This window comes from Anomaloglossus baeobatrachus, chromosome 2, assembly GCF_048569485.1.
Source record: "Anomaloglossus baeobatrachus isolate aAnoBae1 chromosome 2, aAnoBae1.hap1, whole genome shotgun sequence".
Lineage (NCBI taxonomy): Eukaryota > Metazoa > Chordata > Amphibia > Anura > Aromobatidae > Anomaloglossus > Anomaloglossus baeobatrachus.
The window spans coordinates 643869643-643886651 of NC_134354.1; the positions used below are offsets into that span (position 1 = coordinate 643869643).

Genomic DNA, 17009 nt, shown 5'->3' on the forward strand with positions numbered 1-17009 from the left:
ACAGCGCTTGATTAGAGCCAATCTCATCCTACAACAGGACAATGACCCAAAGCACACCTCCAAATTATGCATGAACTATTTAGGGAAGAAGCAGGCAGCTGGTATTCTATCTGTAATGGAATGGCCAGCCCAGTCACCAGACCTCAACCCTATTGAGCTCTTGTGGGAGCAGCTTGACCGTATGGTAAGCAAAAAGTGCCCATCAAGCCAATCCAACTTGTGGGAAGGGCTTCTGGAAGCATGGGGGGAAATATCTCCAGATTACCTCATCAAATTAACAGCTAGAATGCCAAAGGTCTGCAAAGCTGGAATTGCTGCAAAGGAGCATTCTGTGAGGAAAGCAAATATTGAAGGAGAAAATTATTATTTCAAGTAAAAATCATTATTTCTAACCTCGTCAATGTCTGGACTATGTATTCTATTCATTATGCAACTTATTTGATAAATAAAAGTATGATTTTTCATGGAAAAGACAAAATTGTCTGGGTGACCCCAAACTTTTCAACTGTAGTGTGTATATATATATATGACAGTCATATGCGCAGACACATTAACAGTATTTGTTACATGGGGAAGCTGGCAATCCTCGCTCACCCCCCTTTTCTCCCGTCCAGCTCCTCTCGGCATGTGGCTGTGCAGAGCGCTGCTTGATGGCCGGCACTTTAGCAGACATGGCTGCATACTGTGCACTGTGCGGTCGTGTCTGCTAATAGTGATGCGGCCGGGCTGGCGCTGAACCTTTAATTTGGCTAGTGTGCCAGCCTGGCTGCATCTCTACTAGCACACACGGCTGCACAGTGTGGCATGTCTGCTAAAGTGCCGGCCATCAAGCAGCACACAGAACAAACAGGTAGCCCTGCACAGTTGCTGGGGGAGCGGCACGGGGGGATTTGCCCCTTTGCCCAGTCCGGCCCTGTTTGCGAGGCACTTTTGTGGTATCACACTTTATGAGTGCAGTGACAGGGGATTCTAGAGGCTTTAATGGGAGGATACATTTCTTTATAAGGGCTGTGAACTTGTGAGATATGCTCGTATGGGAGCCAGCTGCAATTTACAGGGAATCGGTCAGCAGGATTTTGCTATGTAATTTGAAGACAGAATCCTGCAAGGGTTACAACATTGAAATCAAGGATGCCTGTCTTGACATGGTCCACTTGTTATTTGCTGTTTGTTTAAGCAGCAGGACCCTTATCATTGCTGGGACTATTATGTAACGTGCAGGGCAGTCCGGTTCGCCCCCTCCTCTGACACCTCACTGTCAATGTACAATCCCTATAGAGAGTGGTGTGGGTGGGAAGCTCTCTCAGCGCTGTGTCAGCTCCCAGTAATCTAAGTGATACATCATTGGATTCAGGATCTCTTTGCTCACATCATGCTGCTCTCAGATGACAGTAAAAACCGGCTGACAGATTGAATTATTCTTTTTTTTGGGAGGGGGCATTAGAAGTCCTGCCGGGGGGTCCTTGATTTCCATGTACACTGCCGCCTCCACATATACAAAGTAGGACCTAGTGGGCCATGGCTGCCCGGGTCTGGTGGTGACAGCACGGCAGTGACAGGCTGCTGGCTGCTCGCCGCCTCCTTTCATCCTCTGACAACTCTTCCCGTTCCTCTAGTTAGTTCCCATTGCACTCCTGTCCCTTCGGCGTCACTCGGGAAGCTTCGGACATTTCCGGACACAAGGTCCAATCCCATCTTCTCTTTCAAATTTGCCCGTGGGACTACGATTATTTTTTTGTTCGCCTGTTGACCACGCCTCCCTTGCGCGTATCGGAATGCGGCCCTCTCATTGGCTGATTCTCTATTCCCCACCCACTCAGTGCTCGGGCCCCGCCCATGGCTCCCCCTAGTGAGAGAATCCTCCAGCTCGGCCGCTTACAGGACCCGGCACCGGAGTCTCGTTTTCTTCCGTCGGTGCAGCAGTGTCCGGCAGGCGTAAAACGGTATGTGTGCACAGGACGGTGCGGGCTGCGGCTTGTTCAGCCCGTGCTGGCGGCTCCGCTGTTAATCACGGGGCTTCAATTGTGTGCTGAGCTGTGGCCTGATCCGTGCGCTCGGGTAGCAGGGCCGCATGCCTGTGTGACCGGGGCCACAGCGTACCCCGCCGTGTGGGGCTGCTGGAGAGGCCGGGGATGCTGCGGGCGGGAGGGGCGCACCTGCCGGCTCCTGTGGGGGGCAGTGTTGTGTCAGGACAGGGCACATTACCGGGCAGCAGGGCTGTATGGTGTGCCGGCATCCTGCACGTCACCGCTGCTGTGCCCTGTGTATGTGCCCTCCACATGAGGGAGCCTGGCATCTGCTATAGTGCTGACTCCGCAGTGTACCGGGGCAGGGGGTAATGACTGGCCATCGCGGTGTAAGGGTCATACATTTATAAAATGGTGCATCTGAAGTATCCAGTGGGCGGTCCCGGGCTTCTGTGGAGTCCAGTGGGCGGTCCCGGGCTTCTGTGGAGTCCAGTGGGCGGTCCCGGGCTTCTGTGGAGTCCAGTGGGCGGTCCCGGGCTTCTGTGGAGTCCAGTGGGCGGTCCCGGGCAGTCAAGGAGTCCAGTGGGCGGTCCCGGGCGGTCAAGGAGTCCAGTGGGTTGTCCCGGGCGGTCAAGGAGTCCAGTGGGCGGTCCTGGGCGGTCAAGGAGTCCAGCGGGCGGTCAAGGAGTCCAGTGGGCGGTTCCGGCCTTTCTAGAAGTCCAGTGGGTGGTCCCAGGCTTCTGGGGAGTCCAGTGGGCGGTCCAGAGCTCATTGATTGGCTGCAGCACTGTTGTCGTGTCATTACCGCTTCAGCCAATCACTTGCAGATAAACCACACTGGATCCCGGAAGGGTAAGTAAAGCTCAGTTTGTTTTTCACACATAATGACCGTGCGAGCCGTTTGTTGAATGAGGACGACCCCTTTAAAGGGATGTGTCTGATCTTAGGTTTCCTTTAATGGAATCCAGCACACAACTACACAGTTGCTGTATAAGGATTTTCGTCAGTCCTGTGTCCTCATTTGGCATAGACCCCTGTGTGGGTCTGTAACTGCCCATACACAAGAGAGCGAGCCAATGGCTTTCTCACACAAGACCCCCATACGCATGAGCGCTCAGCTTGGCTATATATTCATGTGATCTCAATGGGGGGAGGGGAGATATTACTGCTAGACTTTGCCTGCAGGAGTTTATATCCCCTGAACACAAAAAGGCACAATTCTTCTGTCCCCACCAACATTTATCAGAGGAGTCCCCCGTATACATCACATGGTCAGCCATCATGGCCTGGTCTTATCTTATTGGGGGCTTCATAGGGTTAAAACCACTTTATCACTCCCTATGCAATACTTGTGTTTCCTCAAAAATAAGACAGGGTGTTACAGTGCTGGCCAAAAGTATTGGCACCCCTGCAATTCTGTCAGAGAATACTCAGTTTCTTCTTGAAAATGATTGCAATCGCAAATTCTTTGGTATTATTATCTTCATTTATTTTGCTTGCAATGAAAAAACACAAAAGAGAATGAAACAAATCAAATCATTGATCATTTCACACAAAACTCCAAAAATGGGCCAGACAAAAGTATTGGCACCCTCAGCCTAATACTTGGTTGCACAACCTTTAGCCAAAATAACTGCGAACAACCGCTTCCGGTAACCATCAATGAGTTTCTTACAATGCTCTCCTGGAATTTTAGACCATTCTTCTTTGGCAAACTGCTCCAGGTCCCTGAGATTTGAAGGTTTCCTTCTCTAAACTGCCATTTTGAGATCTCTCCACAGGTGTTCTATGAAATTCAGGTCTGGACTCATTGCTGGCCACTTTAGTAGTCTCCAGTGCTTTCTCTCAAACCATTTTCTAGTGCTTTTTGAAGTGTTTTGGGTCATTGTCCTGCTGGAAGACCCATGACCTCTGAGGAAAGACCCAGCTTTTTCACACTGGGCCCTATATTATGCTGCAAAATTTGTTGGTAGTCTTCAAACTTCATAATGCCATGCACACGGTCAAGCAGTCCAGTGCCAGAGGCAGCAAAGCAACCCCAAAACATCAGAGAACCTCCGCCATGTTTGACTGTAGGGACTGTGTTCTTTTCTTTGAATGCTTCTTTTTTTTTCCCTGTAAACTCTATGTTGATGGCTTTTCCCTAAAAGCTCTACTTTTGTCTCATCTGACCAGAGAACATTCTTCCAAAACATTTTAGGCTTCCTCAGGTAAGTTTTGGCAAACTCCAGCCTGGCTTCTTTGTCTCGGGGTAAGAAGTGGGGTCTTCCTGGGTATCCTACCATACAGTCCCTTTTCATTCAGACGCCGACGGATAGTATGGGTTGACACTGTTGTACCCTCGGACTGCAGGGCAGCTTGAACTTGTTTGGATGTTAGTCGAGGTTCTTTATCCACCATCCGCACAATCTTGCGTTGAAATCTCTCGTCTATTTTTCTTTTCCTTCCACATGTAGGGAGGTTAGCCACAGTGCCATGGGCTTTAAACTTCTTGATGACACTGCGCACCGTAGACACAGGAAATTTCAGGTCTTTGGAGATGGACTTGTAGCCTTGATATTGCTCATGCTTCCTCACAATTTGGATTCTCAAGTCCTCAGACAGTTCTTTGGTCTTCTTCTTTCTTTTCTCCATGCTCAATGTGGTACACACAAGGACACAGGACAGAGGTTGAGTCAACTTTAATCCGTGTCAACTGGCTGCAAGTGTGATTTAGTTATTGCCTACAGCTGTTAGGTGCCACAGGTAAATTACAGGGGCTGTTAATTACACAAATTACAGAAGCATCACAGGATTTTTCAAACAGTGCCAATACTTTTGTCCACCCCCTTTTTGTTTGGTGTGGAATTATATCCAATTTGGCTTTATGACAATTTTTTTTTTCTTTCATTGAACAAATTAAATGAAGATAATAATAATACCAAAGATTTTGTGATTGCAATCATTTTCAAGAAGAAACTAAGTATTGTCTGACAGAATTGCAGGGGTGCCAATACTTTTGTCCAGCACTGTATATTCATTTTTGTTCCAAGAGATGCGCTAAGGCTTACTTTCAGGGGATGTCTTATTTTTCCATGAACAACAATTTCTATTTATTTATTCTTGAACAAAAAATAAAATCCCCATTTATTCAGATCTAGTGATGATCACGGCCTCGTCTCCTGTCAGCAGCACAGCCACAGAGCATGCTGCGCTCAGCGTTTCCCTTGTATCCTCCTGCCTGCGGTTACCACGCATATTGGTACCATTCGGATATCCACCGTCTTTTTGCAGAAAGCATTAAGAATTTTTTTCCCATGATTCCTGTCTTCTACGCGATTATCTTTCTTTTTGGCCTCATTGTCTGGGGTCATAATACTAGTTCAGGATATTTTAGTCCTCTGTTTACATTTGGTACTGAACAGTAGGATATGGTGGATGGACCCTCCAAGAAGGAATCTCCCTCAAAAGACCCAGAACAATAATGGTTGGCAAGTCCTGGGCTCCCACACAGTTCGGGGTGTCCTGTTGGCCTCACTCCTGTCGCGGGTGCGTTACGTGCAGTCAGGTCCCTTGGCGTTCCAGCTGCTCTCTTCCTCGTCCCACTGCGGCCACGTGTAGCGGTTGGCGCCACCTGGTGAATGGGAGCGGCCACAACACTCCAATATAATGGGCTCAGGAGTGGAGTGGCGCTAGCGGGACTACCCAATATGTGTGGGACAGCATGGCACTTGCCAACTCTTAGGCCTAAGACACAAGGCATGAAAATCAGAGCGAGTGGAGTGCGATAAAACATCGCATTCCACTTGGACCAATATTACTCTATGTGCCAGCGCCCATGAGCGATAATTTTCTCAGCCCTAATTGGACCGAGAAAACAGTCGCAGCATGCTGCGGGTGCAATGCAATCCTGTTTCTCTTGCACCCATTCAAGTCTACGGGGCGAGAGAAAAATCGCACTGCACTTGCATTACACCGGTGTACCACGAGTGCAGGGCGAGAATGGCAAAAGTTGGTGACGGAGGAGAGGGGGAGATAAATCCCTCCTGCCCCTCCTCAGTGTCGGGCCGCTCGCATGATCAGACCTCAGTCGCAGTGACACTCGCATGACACTCAGCTCCTGCTGTGCTGCCAGCGGCCTTATTGTTTTGGGACTCGTGGGATCTTTTGAGTGCTGTTTATTTTGGGGGTGTCTGCTTTCCTTGGTGAGGGCTCTATCCTGCTGCATTCTATTGCCAATTGATCTTACTTTTCTACATGTATAGCTGCCTGGACACTATTTATATTGACATTTTTATGAACTGTAACTAGGGTTTATTTTCGGAGTAGGCTTTATATCTCAGGCATACTCTAAAAAATCATGCTGGTGCTTACTTTCAGGGTAGGTTTTATTTTTTGGGGAAACTGGTATTATATCACTTGCTGATTGTGCTGTGTTCAACTGCCAGGGCTTGATGTTGGGACTAAGGCTGTAAGTGACCCCCAATCATATGGATAGGGGATAATTTAGGGATGATTTGGGAATAACCCTTTGTCTGATCTAGCTCCAAGGTAGCAAATATGGCTACTGATTTTAGCGCTTGTGTTTACTGTTGAATGTTATGCCAGTGACGTGGCTCCTCAATGCATCTGTCTGGCTTTGAGAATGGTCACCAGCGGCCCCCAACCTGCCGGCTGCAGCTGTTGCCGAGTCCTATTTCTTGAGACGCCCTGAAAATCTGTGACTGTGTGGGCCGAAGGGATGTGCATCCATTGTGGAGCCGCAGCTTGATAACTTCTGGTCTGCAGTATTTTACTGCCTATTCCAGCAAAAGAGAATATTTCCTAGGATCACCAGGGAATTAAAGGGAACCTGACAGGTGCAATATGCCCTTATAACCACGAGCAGTTCTGGGTGTATATTGCTAATCCCTGCCTAACCATCCCTGTATACACTAGCATGGATAAAGGGATCGTTAGAAAACGTATTTCTAAAGATCCTTTATGATATGCTAATGATTGCAGGGACTAGTCGCAAGGGCATTAGTTCCTGCACTCATTCTCGGCTTCATAGTGCACATGACCGGAAGTTCAGGGATCCTGCGCACTGAGCCGAAATCCAGCGTCGGGCGCGGTGGCAGCGGAGGTGAGTACGACAATGCCTCTGACGCTGTGCATTCATTAGCATGTTAGCACTCCCATAGGGGCATACTAACATGCTAAGGGGGCCGACTAGCCAGGGGAAGTAAGTCCCTCGCCTCAATAGCATATGATAAGCAATCTTTAGAAATACATTTACTAAAGATCTCTTTATCTATGCTGCTAGATGCATGGATAGTTAGGCAGGGATTAACAATATGCACCCAGAACTGCTCATGCCACACTTTCACTGTTTCACCATTTTATTAAAAAAAACCCCCAAAAAAAACCATGCAGGTCTGACGTAGTCCACAAATGGAAGCCTGAAAGACATACAAATAGAGAAATAAAAACAAGAGACCCTTGTTCACTAATTTATTAGAAAGCAACGTTCCCAGGTAAAACATAGTCCAGTGGTTCCCACGACATTCCTCGATTACCTAGAATAAAGGCTAAGGAGCCTCAGAGAGAGGCCCCATAGACTTTGAGCAGCAGCTACTCCTGGCTCATGCTGCGCTCCGCGAGGCCTGGTGACTGTGGTGAGTGGGGACCTTCCTGACGTCACCGCTCATCAGAGGTGTCAGGTCAAACAGGGCACAGTGTGATCTAGGAATGGCTGCTGCTCAAAGTCTATGGGACCTCGCTCTGAGGCTCCTTAGCCTTTGACGTAGTTTATCGAGGAATGTCGTGGAACCTCTGGTCTATGACCCAGATTCATCATTGCTGTTTCTCCAGTTTTCTGCAGTTGCTTGCTTATTTTTAGTGGCCTCTTCTGTATTTGCACCTTTTTTTTTTCTCTCTATATCTTTTTTGCCATTTTTCAAATTGGTTTTCTGTCTTTTTTTTCTAATTTTCCTTGGCAACTTTGCTTATCTAGTTGACCTGTCAAACATCTAAAGCTGGGTTCACACTAAACGACAGCGACAACGACGTCGCTGTTACGTCACCATTTTCGGTGACGTAACAGCGACCTTGTAAGTCGCTGTTATGATCGCTGCTTAGCTGTCAAACACAGCAGAAGCAGCGATCATAAGGTCGCTGTGCTACATGTGCAGAGAGCAGGGAGCCGCGCTTAGCGCTGGCTCCTTGCTCTCCTGCAGCACACATCGGGTTAATTAACCCGATGTGTGCTGCAGCTACATGTCACAGTTCAGAGAGCAGGGAGCCGCGCTTAGCGCTGGCTCCTTGCTCTCCTGCAGCACATATCGGGTTAATTAACCCGATGTGTGCTACAGCTACATGTCACAGTGCAGAGAGCAGGGAGCCGCGCGCACTGCTTAGCGCTGGCTCCTTGCTCTCCTTGCTACAGTATACATCGGGTTAATTACCCGATGCATACTGCAGCCACATGTCACAGTGCAGGAGCCGGCACTGGCAGCAAGAGCGGAGGCTGGTAACCAGCGTAAACATCGGGTAACCAGGGAAAGGTCTTCCCTTGGTTACCCGATGTTTACGCTGGTTACAGCTTACCGCAGCTGCCAGTGCCGGCTCCTGATCGCTTCATTTCGTCGCTCTCTCGCTGTCACACACAGCGATGTGTGCTTCACAGCGGGAGAGCGACGACCAAAAAATGAAGCTGGACATTCAGCAACGACCGGCGACCTCACAGCAGGGGCCAGGTCGTTGCTGGATGTCACACACAGCGACGGGACGTCGCTGCAACGTCACAGAAAATGGTGACGTAGCAGCGACGTCGTTGTCGCTGTGTGTGACACCAGCTTTAGGCTATGTTCACACCGGGCATCTTTTCTTATGTGCATTTTGAGTGTATCAGGAGAGTGCATCTCATTTTCTGAAAACGCACCCACGAAAAAAACGCATGCATTTTTTACGCGTTTTTACAGCGTTATGTGCAATATGTTTTCTAAGTGAAATCTATTGACTGGAGGGCTCAAAAAACGCAGTAAAAAAACGCGAAAAGAATTAACATGCTGCATCTTGGAGCAAAAGATGTCCAGTGTGGGTAGCAAAATAGAAATCTCATAGGCTTTGCTGGGAGAGGGAAATGCAGGCATTTTGGGGCATCTTTGTGACCTCAAAAGCACACCAAAAACGCAGCAAAAGATGCCCTGTGTGAACGTAGCCTAATTGCGACTTTTTCCAAATGTCACATTTTTGGGGGGGATTAATTATACTCCATTCCGTTGATGGGGTAATGTTTTTGGGAGAGTTTTAATTTTGTCGCAGTTGAATAGTAGCATGCCATATTTAAGGATTTGTGACTATTTAAACTAAAAAAGACAATAGTGTTTTGATTTTGCATCAGATTCACAATGTGCACCATTTTGAAAAACATGACGCAAAAAAAAAAATCAATGAATACAGCAAAAAGAAAAAAAAAGTTGCTTAAAGATGGCAAATCATGAATCGGGTCCCATGGCTTTCCATTGGCCCTGTTGCCTCTGATTCTCCATTGGCCCTGTTGCCTCTCAGGCTGCGCCGCTCTTAGATGTTACTTGACTATTTTGCAAGCATTTAAAAGGGCTTTAAAAAAAAAAAAATTTTTTTTGAAAACCAAGTCTTGCTAAAGACCCTATGTAGGAAAAAGTATGTGATGTGAAAACTATGGTGTGGTAAAATAAGTTGTATTTCTTCTGAGCCTCCTGCTTCACTGGTAGAGCGGCGGCCATGTCCTTCCTTACTAATACCTAAAGTCTTGTCTATAGTGGAGACCCCCGTTTACTCTTCCTTAGGCTACTTTCACACTTGCGTTGTGCGGCATCCGTCGCATTGCGTTGTGTGACGGATGTAACGGATGTGTTGCATATAGTGGCCCAACGGATGCTACGGATCCTGCAAAACAACGCAATCCGTTGTAGCTTTTTTTTTCAGCAATTTACTCAACTGAGCATGCTCAGTTGTGTAAAGACGGATCCGTCACAGGAATCCATCAAATGACGGATTCCGCCACCATAGGCTTCCATTATAAAAATGACGGACGATGACGAAATCCAGCACATTGCGTTTTTTTGACGCTCTGGGAAGCGCAGAAAAACGCTACATGCTGCGTTCTTTCCGCCCGGCGGATGCAACGCAGGTCCATCAGTCACAATGCGTTGTCCATACAAGCCTATGGGAAGCAGCGGAATCCGTTAACGGATTACGCTGTTTTCCAAAACGGCGGATTGCGACTGAAGGAAACAAACGCAAGTGTGAAACTAGCCTCAAAGATATGGGTCCGCACACTCTATATTTACTGTCCTCTTCCTATGCTCAGTGTTTTGTTGTTTCCCAATCATTTTCCAAACCCGAACATTAAAAATATTAGTAAAGTCAATATTTTCCATCATGGGGAAAACCCATTAGTCATGTACACACAGACTATTTAAGGAAACAGATGCAAATAGAAATTTGTTTTTGGAGGTTTTCGAAAAGCCTCTGAATAGAGAGAACCCAATAGATGCTATATGGACATTGAAGGCTTGTGAGAGCCGGTGTCTGAGACCGCCACGTGTGCGCTTCTTTTCTGGGGGTCATTTCGACTGTAGTCGTAAAGTGCGTTTTGTTCCTTGGGAAATTAGATTCTGTTAACTCCAAAAACTGTAAAATTGTTTCCCTAAAGAGTCCTAGTCTTGTCAGTGGCGCTGGCTGACCATCTAATGTACATGGCTGCCTCCTGACAGCACACCACCAGGACATGTCTCTAGGGAAGAAGGATCTGCCATGTTGCCTTTCAAAACCTGATCCTTTTGTCTGGCAGAGATGGTTTATTAAAACAAGTGAACACTTGAGCAAACGAACCATATGTGTGTGAGACGTATAGAGAGAGCAGGCGCCCAAACCTGGTTAATGGGGACCTTAAAGAGGTTATTCATCACTAATGTGATCCCCTTTCTTTTATCCTAACTATTCCTAACTCTTTCCTAATATACTTCTGCTCTCCACTCTGCTCCTGTATGCTTATCTCTAAGGCTATGTGCGCACGTTGCGTACAGTCACTGCAGAAATTTCTGCAGCGATCTGAAGAGCACATGTGCTCTTTAAATCGCTGCAGAAATGTCCGTAGTGAAAAAAAAAAAGCCGATTCCATGCGCTCTGCCTGCAGCTCCTGCCATAGACAGAGCGGGGGCTGCAGGGAAAGCGCACGGAAGCAGTAGCCGAAGCGCTGCGCTCTAAAACGCCACGTGCGCACGGCCCCTGCACAATCTCCATAGACTGTGCAGGGGACGCAGGACGCATGCAGTTACGCTGCGCTACAAAGCGCAGCGTAACTGCATGTATTTACGCAACGTGCGCACATAGCCTTAGAGGCTCGTAAATACCTTTTAGGCTATGTGCACACAGTGCGTTTTTGCGTGTTTTTCGGGTGCGTTTTTGGCCTCAAAACTGCATGACTTTGCTTCCCCAGCAAAGTAGGAGTTTTCATTTTTGCTGTTCGCAAACAACTTTTTTTTTAAGCTTAGGCTAAGTTCACATTTCCGTTGATTTGTATCAGTCACATGCGTCGCTTGACGCATGTGACTGATGCGCTGTTCAACGCTGTACAACGGATGACAAAGAACAGAATTCTTTGTCGGATTCCGTTGTGTGCGGGGGGCGGAGTTCGGGGGCAGAGCCGAGCGGGGGGCGGGGCCAGGCGCTGAGGATGTCAGTGGAAGTGCTGCGGTCTGCATGGCTGGGGACAGGTGAGTGTATCTGTGAGTGAGTGTGTGTATGTGCATGTATGTATGTATGTATGTGTGTGCACATGCAAAGTGCGGGAGGGGGCGGAGCCAAGCGGGGGGCGGGGCCAGGCGCTGAGGATGTCAGTAGAAGTGCTGCGGTCTGCATGGCTGGGGACAGGTGAGTGTATGTGTGAGTGAGTGTGTGTATGTGCATGTATGTGTGTGTGTGCACATGCAAAGTGCGGGAGGGGGCGGAGCCGAGCAGGGGGCGGGGCCAGACGAGGGTGTCAGTGCTTGTCTGCATGGCTGGGGACAGGTGTGTGTGTGTGTGTGTGTGTGTGTGTGTGTACATACATGTGCGGAGTGCGGGAGGGGGCGGGGCCGAGCGGGGAAGTGTCGGCCTCCCTGCACACGTAACCAGCCTAAATATCGGGTAACAGCAAAGCACCCGATGTTTACCTTGGTTACCCGATATTTACCTTGGTTACGGGCCTACACCGCTTAGTGCTGGCTCCTTGCACCGTAACCAGGGTAAATATCGGGTAACCAACCAAAGCTGGTGACGTGTGCAGGGAGCCAGAGAGCATGCGCAGCGAAATCCGACGGATCTCGCTGCTCAAAAAACGTTACATGCTGCGTTCCCCCACCCGGCGGTTAGTCGTTCCACGACTGATCAGTCGGGCGGAGGGTGCAACGCAGCATCATCAGTCACAATCCTCTGCTCATACAAGTCTATGGGAGCAGCGGAATCCGCTAAACGGATTCCGCTGTTTACAAGAGCAGCGGATTGTGACTGATAGATTTTAGCGGAAATGTGAACTTAGCCTTAGTTTTTCTTTTCCTGCTTTTTTCTGCGTTTTTCCCCCCATGCAACGCATTGGAAAAACGCAGAGATCAAAAACACAGCCCAAAACGCACCAAATCGCGGTAAAAATGCAGCGTGTGCACATAGCCTTAGGCTACGTGTGTACGCTGTGTTTTTTGCCACGTTTTTGCACATTTTTTTGGACTTGTTCTTGTTTTGAAAACTGCATGAATCTCCTTCCCCAGCAAGTCTATGAGATATCATTTTTGCTGTCCGCACATTGCTGCGTCCACAAAGATGCAGCATGTCAATTCTTTTTGCGTTTTGTCCCTGCGTTTTGGGAGGGCTGGTATTTGGCCAGATACTGCTCCCCATATAAAGTCAATGGGGACCAGAATCGGGCACAAAGGGGTAGAAGCAAGCGCTTCATACTCACCGATCACTGGCACGGCTGTCACACTGCTCCCGCGGCAGATTTCATCTTCCAGAGCTGGCCGCTCATTAGGCTCATAACATATTCACTCCTTCCCTGCTCACCGGTGGCTGATTGGTTGCAGGCAGACCCACCCCCACGCTGAGTGACAGCTGTCTGACTACACCCGAATACAGCCGCCAGTGGGCGGGTCTATATCTGACAGCAAGTTAAATAAATAATTTAAAAAAAAAAACAACTGCGTGCAGTCCCCACAATTTTGATAACCAGCCAAGATAAAGTCTCACAGCTGGAGGGCTGGTATTCTCAGGCTGGGGAGACCCACGTTATTGGGAGCCCCCCTCAGCCTAAAAATATCAGCCAGCAGCCGCCCAGAATTGCTGCATCCATTAGATGCGACAGTCCCGGGACTTTTCCCAGCTAATCCTGAATTGCCCTGATGAGGTGGCAATCGGGGTAATAAGGACTTAATGGCAGCGCATAGCTACCACTAAGTTCTAGCTTAGTGATGTCAGGTGTCTGAGACACTCCCTCATCACCAAACTGTAAGTGAAAGTAAATCACCCAAAAAATCCTTTTATTTGAAATAAAACGTAAAAAGCCCCCCTCTTTCCCCCGTTTATTAACCCACCAAACACCCCTCCAGGTCCGACGTAATCCACACGAGGTCTCACAACATTCCAGCTCTACTACATCTGACAATCACAGAGAGCGGCCGTAGAGCACTGCCGCTCGCTGTGAGTGTCAGGCTGCAAGTGACGTGAGCCGCTCTGGATCAGAGGGGACTTCAGCTGTCACCGCACATCACCTGACTGGAGTCCTCCACTTGTGACCGCATATCAGGCTGTGGCTGAAGTGAGCACGAGATCAGCGGTGACTTCAGTCAGGTGACGTCAGCGCTAATCCTACGGCTCACTTCAGTAGAGGCCTGACAGGTGGAGGACTCCTGCGTTTTTTTTTAAACCAAAAACGCTGCTCATAGTAGTCACCACAAGATAAAAACGCTGCATCTTTGTGGTAAAAAAACAAAAACCCGCAGCGTGCGCATATAGCCTTATTGTTGTTGTTGTTGTTGTTGTTATAGCTTTGATCCTTCTGGCTGCAGATCGGAACTGGACCGACTGAGCAGGGCACATCACTGGCAGGGGCTGAGAGTCAAGTGTGATCTGGCCTTACACACAGAGGCAGCCCCACCAGTGACATGCCCTGCTCAGTTGGTCCAATTCTGGTCTCCAGACAAGAAGGATCAAGGCTACATCAACAATAAAGGTATTCATGAGCCTCTTAGAGATAAGCTTAGAGGAGTAAATGGCAGAAGTATATTAGGAAAGTGTTAGTTAGGAAGAGTTAGGATAAAAGAAAGGGAGTCACATTCTTAGTGGAAAACGTCTTTAAGGCTTCAGGGCTTTAACTTGAATCCGAGATGACGTAAGCTGTACTTCTTCTGATGCTGATTGTAAAATTGAGAAGTTAACATCATTAACCATCTCATGACATGTATATCCATCATGATTTAGTAAGACCCTGTTCAAACTGTGTTTCTGCAGTGCGTGCGAAACCTCCTGGCGTTGCCTGAATTCCCCAAAGACTTCAGATTAAGATGGGACCCGCACTGAGCAATAGCCTGCTGTCCGAGCCAAATGGACTTGGTTTGTGCTTTTTTTTCCCCATCTGTTTCCATGCTTTCAACGTGAGTCCATAGACCTTGTTTGGACTGCAGACGTGTTCTCAGCGGGGGTGACCTAACGCCGACCTGCATAGCTGCCATGTTGGTTCTCCTAATAGGCTGGGTTTAATAGAATGTTAGATTAAGTCTGATACACATACACTGCATTTCTTCCGTATTGCAGTGTATTATACGGGCAATCAAGATCGCTTAAAGGGGTTGTCTCATCATTAGCGGATAAAAACAAGCAACTTTACCATTCACTGATTAAATATCCTCTAGGTTCTAAAAAATGGAGGGATTTTTAATTTGAGTTTACTTCTGGTTGCCTATGTTACCGGCCACTGCTGTTATCTCACAGGCCAGTCTCCTAGGCAAGGAGTGCAGCTCTGCTCTGAGGCAGGCTACATCGATGGATCCAGTCACCTTCTGTCCCCCCGCACTCAGTGATGCTTCAGGTGCAAAGCTGCTCCAATGCTGCGCGCAGGCAGGAAGCAGGGGAGTGGTGCGCACCGGAGAACGAAGGTGGGACAAACCTAAGGGGTTGTCAGGCCTCTACTGTCAACTGCCAATCTGTTTTTTCTGCCTTGACAAGCCTTTAAAGGGAATTTGTGAGCAGTTTTTTGCTCCCCCATCTCAGAGCAGCATAATGATTACAATGGCTTCGTAAAGACCTTTCTTTTTCAATATGTTTAGGTGTCTGGCAGTATAAAGGTCTGGATAGGCAGGGTATTTAGTAATAAATATATAAGTGCTGGTGGCAGGGAGACCATGGGGGACCTGTCAGGTTCCCTTTAATACATATGTTAACGACATACAATGTGTCTAACTATATATTTGTATCCTCAAGGCCAAAAATGGTTACATACTTATGGGGTAATTATATAACCTAGAAAAATCTACTGTATTAAATTTAGAAAGCGGTGTAATCGGAGTCCTGGTGAGCCTTGTCCTATTAGTAGGGATCTTATCTTGACTCCTCGTTGCCTTTATCTTCAATCTTAGCCGATGTTCACATTTGACACAGAATTTGTGATACTTCAGAGACTAGCGTAACATGTAACCTCAGCCGTCAGTCAGGATGACAGACAATGGATGCAGTTGGCCTCGTTTTGATGAAATGACAGCTCTGTGTCCACCTGAGCGATCATTGAAGCCCAGTGCTGAACAAATCCAAGTTGATTAGCTTTGATTTTGTCAGAATTGAGGTTATGTGGGTGCTTCAGAGAGCACAGACGCCGCTGTGCACCCAGGTATCAGACGAGCGCTCCGCCGGGCCTGACGGTGAATACAAACTGCTGACGCTGAACCGTTCCAAAACTGGTAATAAACATTTACAGCGGTAATGATCAAGTAACATTAGATCATCATTTAACCCCTGTCGTACATGGCCTTTTAAGGTTTAGGAAATCACCGCTTGTAATCTTGAAGATACTTTCTTGACTACTTTGGTAAGTGAGCCTGATCTCCCGTGGTAGCTCGTGAACAGTACACTAGAGGAGATCTTGTTTTGAAAGTTACCATTTCTCCACTTATTCATTTCAGTTAGGCTGCTTTCACACTACGTTTTTTAACATGCGTCATGAACGTTTTTTTAGCGCAAATACGGATCCAGTGCAAATGCGTTTTCATTTCAATGCATTTGCAATGGACTCGCGTCAACATGCGTTTGCGTGCAGTTTAGTCAGGATCCAGCGACTTGCAGTTTTTTAACTTTTTTCAAAAACGCTACCGTTTTTGAGCTGCGTCCAAATACTGCAAATTGCTGGATCCTGACTAAACTGCACGCAAACGCATGTGAACGGTGGTATACTGCTGATAGACAGGATCCTGCTTGGCCAGAAACCAACCTGGCGTGATCACAGTCTCTCTCACTCTCCTTCTCTCCCCTCCTCTCTATTCTACTCCCCCCTCCTCTCTATTCTACTCTCCCCTCCTCTCTATTCTACTCTCCCCTCCTCTCTATTCTACTCTCCCCTCCTCTCTATTCTACTCTCCCCTCCTCTCTATTCTACTCTCCCCTCCTCTATTCTACTCTCCCCTCCTCTCTTCTACTCTCCCCTCCTCTCTACTCTCCCCTCCTCTCTACTCTCCCCTCCTCTCTACTCTCCCCTCCTCTCTACTCTCCCCTCCTCTCTACTCTCCCCTCCTCTCTACTCTCCCCTCCTCTCTACTCTCCCCTCCTCTCTACTCTCCCCTCCTCTCTACTCTCCCCTCCTCTCTACTCTCCCCTCCTCTCTACTCTCCCCTCCTCTCTACTCTCCCCTCCTCTCTACTCTCCCCTCCTCTCTACTCTCCCCTCCTCTCTACTCTCCCCTCCTCTCTACTCTCCCCTCCTCTCTACTCTCCCCTCCTCTCTACTCTCCCCTCCTCTCTACTCTCCCCTCCTCTCTACTCTCCCCTCCTCTCTACTCTCCCCTCCTCTCTCTACTCTACT

At 48.1% G+C, this 17009-nt stretch overlaps 1 protein-coding gene across 1 annotated transcript in view; it reads left to right on the forward strand.

The window, feature by feature from the left end:
• The first annotated feature begins 1833 nt into the window (after positions 1 to 1833).
• The window catches only part of SPATS2 (spermatogenesis associated serine rich 2), a 111758-nt gene continuing 96582 nt past the window's right edge, over positions 1834 to 17009 (forward strand). The window contains exon 1 of the mRNA XM_075336941.1: positions 1834 to 1943. The gene's annotated coding sequence lies outside the window, so the exon portion shown is untranslated. The remainder of the gene's footprint in view (positions 1944 to 17009) is intronic.